The sequence below is a fragment of the Prunus mume genome, linkage group LG5, assembly GCF_029339155.1.
Source record: "Prunus mume cultivar Tortuosa linkage group LG5, ASM2933915v1, whole genome shotgun sequence".
In the NCBI taxonomy this organism is placed as follows: Eukaryota; Viridiplantae; Streptophyta; class Magnoliopsida; order Rosales; family Rosaceae; genus Prunus; species Prunus mume.
Genome location: NC_142702.1, coordinates 23,971,086 through 23,981,018, shown reverse-complemented (window position 1 = coordinate 23,981,018; position 9,933 = coordinate 23,971,086). Strand labels below are relative to the sequence as shown.

General features: G+C 34.7%; 1 long non-coding RNA gene across 1 annotated transcript; it reads right to left on the bottom strand.

Moving 5' to 3' along the window:
• Positions 1-3,546: 3,546 nt before the first annotated feature.
• On the bottom strand, positions 3,547-6,334 carry LOC148917385 (uncharacterized). Its single transcript, XR_016126661.1, has 2 exons — positions 5,315-6,334; positions 3,547-3,992 (listed from the first exon to the last, which is right to left on the bottom strand). It is a non-coding gene; the product is annotated as an uncharacterized LOC148917385 (long non-coding RNA).
• Between the last annotated feature and the right edge of the window lie 3,599 nt (positions 6,335-9,933).

Here is a 9,933-nt window from a genome sequence, read left to right as displayed (position 1 = left end):
GGGTGAAGAAAGAAATTTACTCAGGTTAGGTAAGTCAGTAGTAGAACCCCAGCTAGCCTGCAAGATTTTGGAGAAGTAGAGCGGTCCCCAAAGCTCCCACCTCTGTCACTGATGTTTCAATCAAGGCCTACCATTTCTGGTGTCCTGATCGAATTTGATCTCGATCCTCAACTGGGGCTGAAGCTAGTCAGGCTCGTACATGTAATAATCTTCACGCCACAACATTAAAGCGCAGACAAAAGGTTCTTGCATTATTGGCTAAGGAAATCTTACAGGGTTGAGAAAATCTTATATGCACTTAAACATTATTGTCTAGGAAAATCGAACCCTAGCTGTTAACTATTATACGACAGCAATTTGCTAGCCCTCTTGCGATATGTCATTTGTGGTGCCTAACCCTAGCTGTTAACTATTGTACGACAGCAAATTGCTAGCCCTCTTGCGATATGTCATTTGTGGTGCCGATGTATTGTATAGAGATTAGGATTATGTTTGAGTTTCATTAGCCTTTTATATTCCATTAAAGCATCAAACTAATGCCAACAAGGTAGTGAGAAACCTCCATGATACTTTGATCGTGTCTGTGTGAGAAACCCCCCTTGCCTTTGTAGTTTATACTATCGCTTGCATTTAAAAAAAAATAAAAACATCAAACGAGTAAGTTAATTACTAATCGTTAGACACCATGCAGTTGGCAATAATTAACCCTATTGTTTATGCCCTTAATTTCCTCTTCTTTTCCTGATTTTCAGAGGGCTTGGAACTTGGGCTAGCTTAATTAACTAGTTGAATAGGGTTGGAACTTGGGAAGGTCAGCCTAGGACAATTGGGGCTAGGGGGTCTTGTGAAATATCTAGTCGCATCCCAACTGAGTTTAGGCAAATCAGATAAGTTTTGGGAAATTATAATTAACTAACCTACAAATTAAGACCATATATATAAGTTTTTAGATGAAGTATTATCCAAACACATCATGGGCCAAAAATAATATATGCATATATATATATATATAAGTCCCCTTCTATTGACGGATCTCTCAAATAATTTTATTTGAGGGACACCTTCTAGGGTCCCTTACGAATTTATTTTCAACGATTCAAACCATTTATTTTTTAAGTCTACATTCATACATCATCCTTGCAAAAAACTAGACAAATCAAAAACCATTTCAACATCCAAATTGAGTGGTCAAATGACATCGGATTCAAGTGATTTTTTGTATAGATGATATTTGAATGAATATCTATAAAATAGAAATTTGGATTAATAAAATACAATACGAAGTAGGCTTTACAAGAGTGTCCCTCAAATAAACTTATTTGAAGAATCCTTCATGGAATCTCTGTGTATATATATGATTTTGTTCTATGCGAACGTTCGGACATTATTATCGTGTAAACGCCATAAATATATGTAACCAGCTGTTCCATAATGGAAAAGTACTTTAAAAAGCTAGCATACATCAAACTAAGGCACAATCACTTGGCTTCGATCTTGAGCTAGCTTCAAACCGGCCAAAACTCAAAAGCAGAGCCATCAAATATGGTTGAATAACTTTTCTCTCTGGCAATTGTCATTACCCACAAACTACACTTGTGGTCCGCAAGAAAACAGTACAAGTGCCAACGGCAACGGATTTATCTGATCACACAAACATGAATATCATTCAAAATGCCACGTCTACGATTTTGCATACTTTTAGGTTGGAATTGTGGGAAGTGGGAATACACCACACCATTGTCGGCCTCGAGCATCAATATATGGTACTATGCCCTCTAAAACACATGACATGTATACATGTATGTATATATGGGGACCATTGATATATGATCCATCTGAATCTTTAATTTGTATATGCGGACCCCAAAACCCAGCTTGCATGATAGCTAGCGTCTTCAGTGCCACTGTACAATGCTAGGGTGACAACTGTTGATCAATACAACGCATGGCAAGACTTAAGAACCAACGAAATGGTATAAATATGCGCACCAGTCCCATAGATGTGCCCAAAGGTCCTTGAAGTTATGTTATATTTCACACTGTTTAACAACATAAGACACTCATGTTTATATTTTCGGACTGTGAATCGAAATTATTAATTGCACTTGATTCTTGTTGAAATACAAAGTTTGCTATTACGTGGGACAGTAAAAGCATTTGTAAGTATATCATAATAAAATGAGACAAATTAAGAAAAGCTTTGGAAGGACTAATTAAGACAGTATCGTGATGGCTTTATTTTCTATACAATATAATGGATGAAAATGGTTCTGTGAATTCAAATATCAATTGAAATAATTTTTATACAGGTCCACGGTACTATTCCTCTCTCACATCATTATTGGTGGACGCAGCTTCATGCACAATTCTTAAACCGTTTCCCTCCAAAACGTACAGAAATCATATTGCTAGAGCTAGCTAGCATTTGGTCCACAAAGAGCCAGAACTTTTTGAAACCACATTGGTATTGTACCACAGAATTCAAATGTTTTCTGTTCATCTGCGGTTTGTAGATATCAATGTCTAAGTATATATACTGCTATTTGTATAGTCCAGTACTATTATGATCTGCTTTGTTCATTTACGGTAGGTTCAAATTAATTTGCTACTTTGTCCGTCGTCTGACCATTATATAGGCAGTACTTCCTTTCTTCAGTAGTGAACCTAGCTATATTTTTTTTGGTTAATTGTCAGAACGGCTATGGCAAGAAGCAACCACTCATCACAATAGCTATAAATTTTTGGTATGACCATCTAGGTGATGTTACAGTCCACCAATGTAATAACACTCGTTTTATTAATATTACTTTGTAACCGTTTTATAGTCCTACACCATGATTCGTAGCCACGTACTCTAATTCTCTGAGTTACAGGCCCACCTCTTCTCCACTTGATCTGTTACCGAGCACCCTTTAAAAAAGGAACTTTTCCTTCAATAATTTTACCAAGACCTTAGCTCAAGTGGTAAAGATCGAGTATGAGATGAGTCATGTATATACATTGATAATAATCAATCGGAAAACCACAAAAAATATAGTTAAGAGACATGAAAATGTCATGATCAATTGTAAGGATTTCCATTATTGATAAAAAAGAATGGGGGTTGAAAATATTTGACTTGTATAATGAATTGGCTAGGGCACACATGCAAGCATATGGCCGTGACTAATTAACCAAAAGAAAGTTAAAGACAACTTACTTGCAATCTTATCACAATAACTTAAACGTTGGATTCACCTCTTGGTATTATATATACATAAGATTCCTTAAGTTAGCTTTGGTGCTCAGGATAGCTTTAATGATTGTGCTTTCCTAAACTTTAGCTTACAAGGTAGGTCGTCATTATAAGCATGATATCCGGAAACAAATTAATTCTGCTTTTTGGGCATGATAAGATATATTATGTTGTCAAACTGTAAATATAAATATATTATAAAATAAATTAATTTGTTTTTCGACATTGATATGTATATGTAATTTACGTGAACCACAATATATGAACCATACAATAAGAATAAAAAAGGTCCCTGAAACAAAATCAAGAACTGTACAATGCCAAGATTGATTGGAACATTCAACTAATAACTGTATAAAAAGTTAGATGAATTGTACGACAAGGTTCTAGCCACATATTAGTGTACAAGAATAGTTATCAATCAAGAAACCAGAGACTTTAATTTTTTTTACATGCATTATTTGCATACGCATCCCAGCAGTTTTTGCAGTTGGGTTGATCTGCTAGCTCTGACCTCATCATACTCATTACTATTATTTTCTTCTATCCCTCTCACTCTACAAACTTGTGGACCTTCAGATGTATGAATTATTCTTCTCCCTTCTTTTCACTTGACATAACAGCTCTTGTCACCAATGCCCCCACATGACATGGCTTAAGATTCTTCTTCATAAGTTTGCTACAATATTCCCCAGTTCAATTTCTACAGTAACTTTAGCCATGCTTGGGTGCTCTCTTAGGTCTAATATTCACCTAACTGCAGAAGAAAAATCAACATATGCTTCAAACTGTTAACTTGAGTTGTAGATATTCTAGGAAATTCTCTGTAATTGTTTGTAATTGAAAATCCTTATCTCACTAGGTTTGAGACTTCGGCATAGTCATACAATACATTGAAAGTTTCTCAAGCATGGTATCAGAGCGAGGTTTTTTGTCATGGTTTTTTACTAATTAGATACTTAAGAAAATGGCTCCCTCCAAACTAATACAGCTTGTTAATGGAAGTTAACCAAGCACCCTCCAAACTAATCAGGTTGATAGAAGCTTAATTAAGCACGCACCTCACTGCAATGAAGTTCAGATATTATTAATACAGAAACATATATGCGCATGCATGGCATCGACCGGCTTTAACATGTAAAGGAATTATGAACTGCTGTCTATCCTTAAACTTAATTATATATCTCACATATTCACAAGTTAATTTACTTTCCACTGCATAAGTACATGTAGCAAGTCCTTAATTCTCATCATAATTTGATGTTAATTATAATGTATTAACTGATCAACTAGGTCTCAGAAGAATATCGGTGTGGGATTAAGAATGAAGAAGGTGATCTCAGTAGTGAAATAGGCCTAAAAACAGTTCTAAATTAAGGTATTCACTCATGTCCATGATCAATCCAACATATCCACTATATTTCTAGAGAGAATGGAAGTCAAAACAACCGATTCCTTATACATTGGAGGAAAAGATTAAGGAGTATACATGCCTTTTCTCTTCTTTTCCCTTTTCTATTTGGATGTAGTTGATAGTACACTTCTGCAACACTAATCGCTTAGCTTAAAATTCGATTGAACTATATCAAGCCCAGAAATAGATGTTTAGAGTAAAGAAAAACCAGAATGATTGAAGCACAACTCATAGAACCAACCACATATATTCTGGTTCAATTTCAAGTAGTAAAGAAACTCCAAATTTTTATAGATCCAGAAACTCACACCAAGAAATTATCCCTAAAATAGCAAGTGCAGTTCAATCACCCAGAAATTCTTCTTTCCATGACAAACAAAACCCTAAACTTCACTTACCCATTAGATCTCTACATTCAAAAACCCTAAACATAATAAAATCCAAAGGTAAGCATAACATATAAGAGTGCAGTCCCACTCTCCTTTCTTCTGCCCCTTTCGGTAACCTTTTCTTCCTTTTTCATGACCAGTTCTTTGGTCCCAAGAAGGAAAACCCTCAATTGTTCAAATAAAGAAAAAATTAACAACCAAATTATGCATAAAAACAAGGATGATGAATATTAATAATCACAGCATAGTGGCTCATGATGATGGGAAGGAGTTCACCTTGTTGATCTGGAGATGCCGAAAAATCGATTATTTGCAGCTTTCCCGGGGTATAGTCGTCTATTGCTGATGCAGCATCATCAAGATTCTCAAACTTAGGAGACACATAGTCATAATAAAATCATAACATCATGATGTCACTGTGCCCTTGATCAGTTGTGAATCTTGGTGATGCTGCACCCGCAAACAATGACTGAATCAATTTGTTGTACTCTGTACAGTCTCATCTGCGGGCGATCGAGAAGAAAGAGAACCAAAGAAAGAAAGAAAATTAAGATAATTTGAAAAAGAAAAGGAACAATTAATATACTGAGGTTTCTTGTGTATGTTCGCATCTGGCTGAGGTGGCAACTGGCATCTAACAAATAGTCCTAAGACTTGTATAAAAGGGCAGCTCCGAATCCAATGACCTGAGGGAACCCTAATAGTATATACGTTTACCAAAGACTGAGAAATTTTTTATAAAAAAAAACACATCCTTTTGAAAAAAATTGGATTTTTAATTATGCCATGAAAAAGAAAGCAGCACAAAGCTAACAACACACAGGCCAACTACTTTTGCCTTCTGTAATAATATTCATGGTCACTGGGTGTCAGGGTACTTGTGGGTCAGTAGGCTGATAGTACTGCAGGCTGAGAAAAATAAAAAGACTGATCGACCAGATTACATGTGGGTTAAATACTTAATAATATATCATCAGCTTAAAAAACCAATAAAAACTGTAGCACTCCCGATTCGAAATCCGGTGGATGAGATACGAATCATTACGCATTGAAAAAATTGAAGAAGAACAAGCAAAAGTTGCAGGAATGAAATAATCAGATACAAATTGTGTATAGAACAAAAAGAAGAAGAGGAAGAGAAGAAAGCTCAAGATCTATTCATAAAACTAAAAAGGAGAGAGAGAGAGAGAGAGAGAGAGAGAGTGAGAGACAGAGAGACAGAGATGAGAAGAGTAGGTGAGGAAGGGTTTGTTGTTAGGGGTACTTATATATACACACTGACGTCTTGCTGTGGAGTATTTCCGTGACTGCTAGATGCATGGAACTTGTGTGCCCATGGTTGTGTATATATAGGGGTTTCGCCCTTGCATTTGCACAAGGGTAAAAAGCTATCCAGGTTTCTGATTGGTCAGTGATACGCCACGTCATAAGATCAGGGAAAGTGTTCCTGGGTTCAAATTTTGTGGGTTTGACAAAATCCAGTCCAATTCAAATGTTGATTGGTTCGAAGATTTGCAATTTCGAATGGATGATTCAGTTTATCTAACGAAGACACAAATACTGAAACAAAGAAATTTGTTGTCATCAAATTAAATCCAGTAACAAATTTTAATATACATAATAATTATATGTGACATTAATATTCAAGAGCAAATTGCTGTTGAACATTAAACATAATTTTGTTAAATGATTTAGATTACGTAGTGTCAAATGCTTGTAAACCTAGAGTATAACAAAAAGTAAGAAACCTCAAATGGAGTTAGATTGGGTTTTCATAGGAAAGTTGGCTGGCTGACTGGACATATGGTTTTTTTTTTTCGTTTTGAAAATTAGCGATAATTGTATTCAATAATTAAACACAATGACTAAATACTCATAAAAGGGTTAATATAGAGATAAATGCACGGTCACCACAAAGGATTTTTGAATTAAGAAGTCGAATACAATTTGTTGAAATAATTTGAATTGAATTGGATTGGATTGAATTAATTAGTTTGAGCCGATTAACTTAGATTGTCAACACCCCAGCTAACACATTATATGTAGTAAACAAAGTTGAAGGAGTCAAGATTTCTTCTTCTGTCCATCTCAACTAATCATAAGCTGTGACAGAGCCGATGAATCCAATTAAGGGAAACAAAACCAAGTGGGTGAAAAATTCAAGGTGGGGGCAAATAAGCTTCTAACTGAGGGCATGTAATATTAATTGAGCCGGCATGGGTTGAGATGAGACTAGTTTAAAAGGTAATGTGATACTATCGACTAACTCTTTGTTTACTGATATTTCTTCATGACTCAAACACATATATCATGTCATACAAGATTATAACCTGAGTTTAAAAAGTAATATTATACTATCAACTGGCTCTTTATCTACTGATATTTCATTATGACTCAAATGTATATCATGTCACACAATATTATAACATGAGTTTAAAAGGTAATGTTATATTATCAACTAGCTTTTTGTCTATTGATATTTCATTATAACTCAAACGCGCGCGTATCATGTCATACAAGATTAAAACTTGAGTCAACACTTGGGATGTAGCTTTTCAATGAGAAAAGGCAGAGGCTTGCTCAATTATTCAAATTAACACTTTTCCCATCTCCTTCTAATTAAGTTTACGAATTTGAATATCTACTTTTAGTACTGACACATTTTCAATTAAAAGTTTGGAAGACTCCTATCAAGACTAAAAGTTTGCTCAATTATTCAAACTTCTGACTTCTGAAACAAAAGCTCATGACCTATGTACACTTGAGGTGCAATTCAAAGCTATGGCGCAGAAACTTTTCCATTTTCAAAGAGTGGGTGCATGGCTGATTTCACTACACTAATCAGAGATACTTGGAAGATGACTTGATATAAAGGTGTTGACCTAATAATTTAGGGCTCATTTCATAACTATTTCAATTTCAGTTTTTAGTTTTCATTTTGTGTTAGAGTAAAGAAAACAAGAGGGAGAATGGAAGTGAGGATGAGAGTGGAGATGAGATTGAGAGGGAAACTCTTTTAGTTTTCAATTTCAAATTGTTTTCATTTTGTTACTCCTCCCTCTTCTCCTCCCCTCTCATCCTCTCTCTCCATCTCATCCTCACTCCTATTTTAACTCTCATTTTCCCTCTATACTCTAACCAAAAAACTAAAAACTAAAAACTAAAATTAAAACAGTTATCAAATGAGCCCTTAAATGTTCAACAATTAATTATCAAACTATATATGGAAGAAATCAGAAGGTTTCCCATATTGATCAAAGCTGAGCCCACGACAATATTTTCCTATTTGAGAAAATGATAATTCCATAATCAAAGATCCCGTGTATCAAACAAGGAGCTTGTAGCTCAAGTGATTAAGAGCATTAATTACCTATGCACTTGAGATCTTATGTTCGATTTTCCCCTCCCCAAATATCGCTACAAAAAAGATCTAGAGTATCAAGTTCCTTGTTGCCTATAGGGAGCCATATGACCACAATTTCTATTATTATTATTTTTTTTGGGTACAATGACAATTATTGAGACGGGTTTAGTGGAGAGTGTCGGGCAATTCTCTTCCTTCTTCTTTTTTTCTTTTTTCTTTTTTGTGTGTGGGTGGTCTGCGAAGCTAAAGATCGTAGCATCTTTTTTATGTATCATATACAGTGCTTATGATGGACCCGATGGTTGAGGAGAGCATTTCCAGTATAATATTGTTAGCCATATGCTTCATTAATGGCTGTTTAGACCTTCTTTTTTTGTTTTTTGACAACAACAAAAAAGACCTTATTTTATTTTGTTTTCATCTTCTTTCTCTATTTTTCTAAAGGGGATAATTCTCCCTAATTTCTTAATTTCATTGCTTTAATTAATCCACAAGACTAACGGTGCACAGCCTCAACCAATCAATACCGGCCGGCCATCCTTGATTTTCAATTCTATGCAGAAAATATTAGAAAGTGAATTGAAAAAAAGTATTCTCTGCTTTGTAAAACTAAATTCTTCGGTACTAGCTAGTAACATTTATGCGGCAATGTGATCATCACGCCTACGAATTTTTCCTATATACTTGTCATATAATTATATAATTCTTTTGAGAGGAAAAAAACAAGACGGTATAATTATATGACATGTATAATGATAAGATCGGAATTTAGGAAATAGAGATTATAGATAAGCACAAGCCATTCACCCATCAATATCATCATCTTATCTCTCTATATTATGATGAACCTGTAACTAAAACTTTCATTTTCACTTTTACATAAACCATAAAATACGCATAACACGACAATGAATTAATGTATTATGACGTAAATGCTTTTGTTGAACAAAGGGAAAATAATACAAACGAGAATGAAACCAGAGAGATGGATAGATGGTACTCGATTGATATCGTACACCACTTGCAAAGCGCTGCTAGCTGGTGCACTGCGTACGAAAACAAAATTACTTTACGGCACTTAGATTTTTTTTATTGTATTTTATTTTTAAATTAAGGTCAACTTAACTCCACCATTTGCACAAGCACTTATCAATGTCCTTGCATATATATGTGCTTATTATTTACCGAATCAACTTTTCATTTTATTAGGTAAGTAACTTAATTTCACTCTAATCCAAGAGTTTTTTTCTCTCTAGTTATAATGTCACATCACCTCCGTATCATCCACGGATTAAAAAACTCCCACGTCACCTTGTTAAAAGCCCTTTGGATTGCATGAGAGATTTAAAAGCTATGACACATTGTAAAAATATTTGTGAAAGTGTTTGTCCTTTGATTCTAACTCAAATAGAACTATTGTTTGGGATGATGGTTTAATTTGCGATCAATGTGTAGATGCAACTCGCACCAGTTGTACCATGTTTAGATATAATTAATCGTCACCAGTTACACTTTATGTAAATGTAAAAGT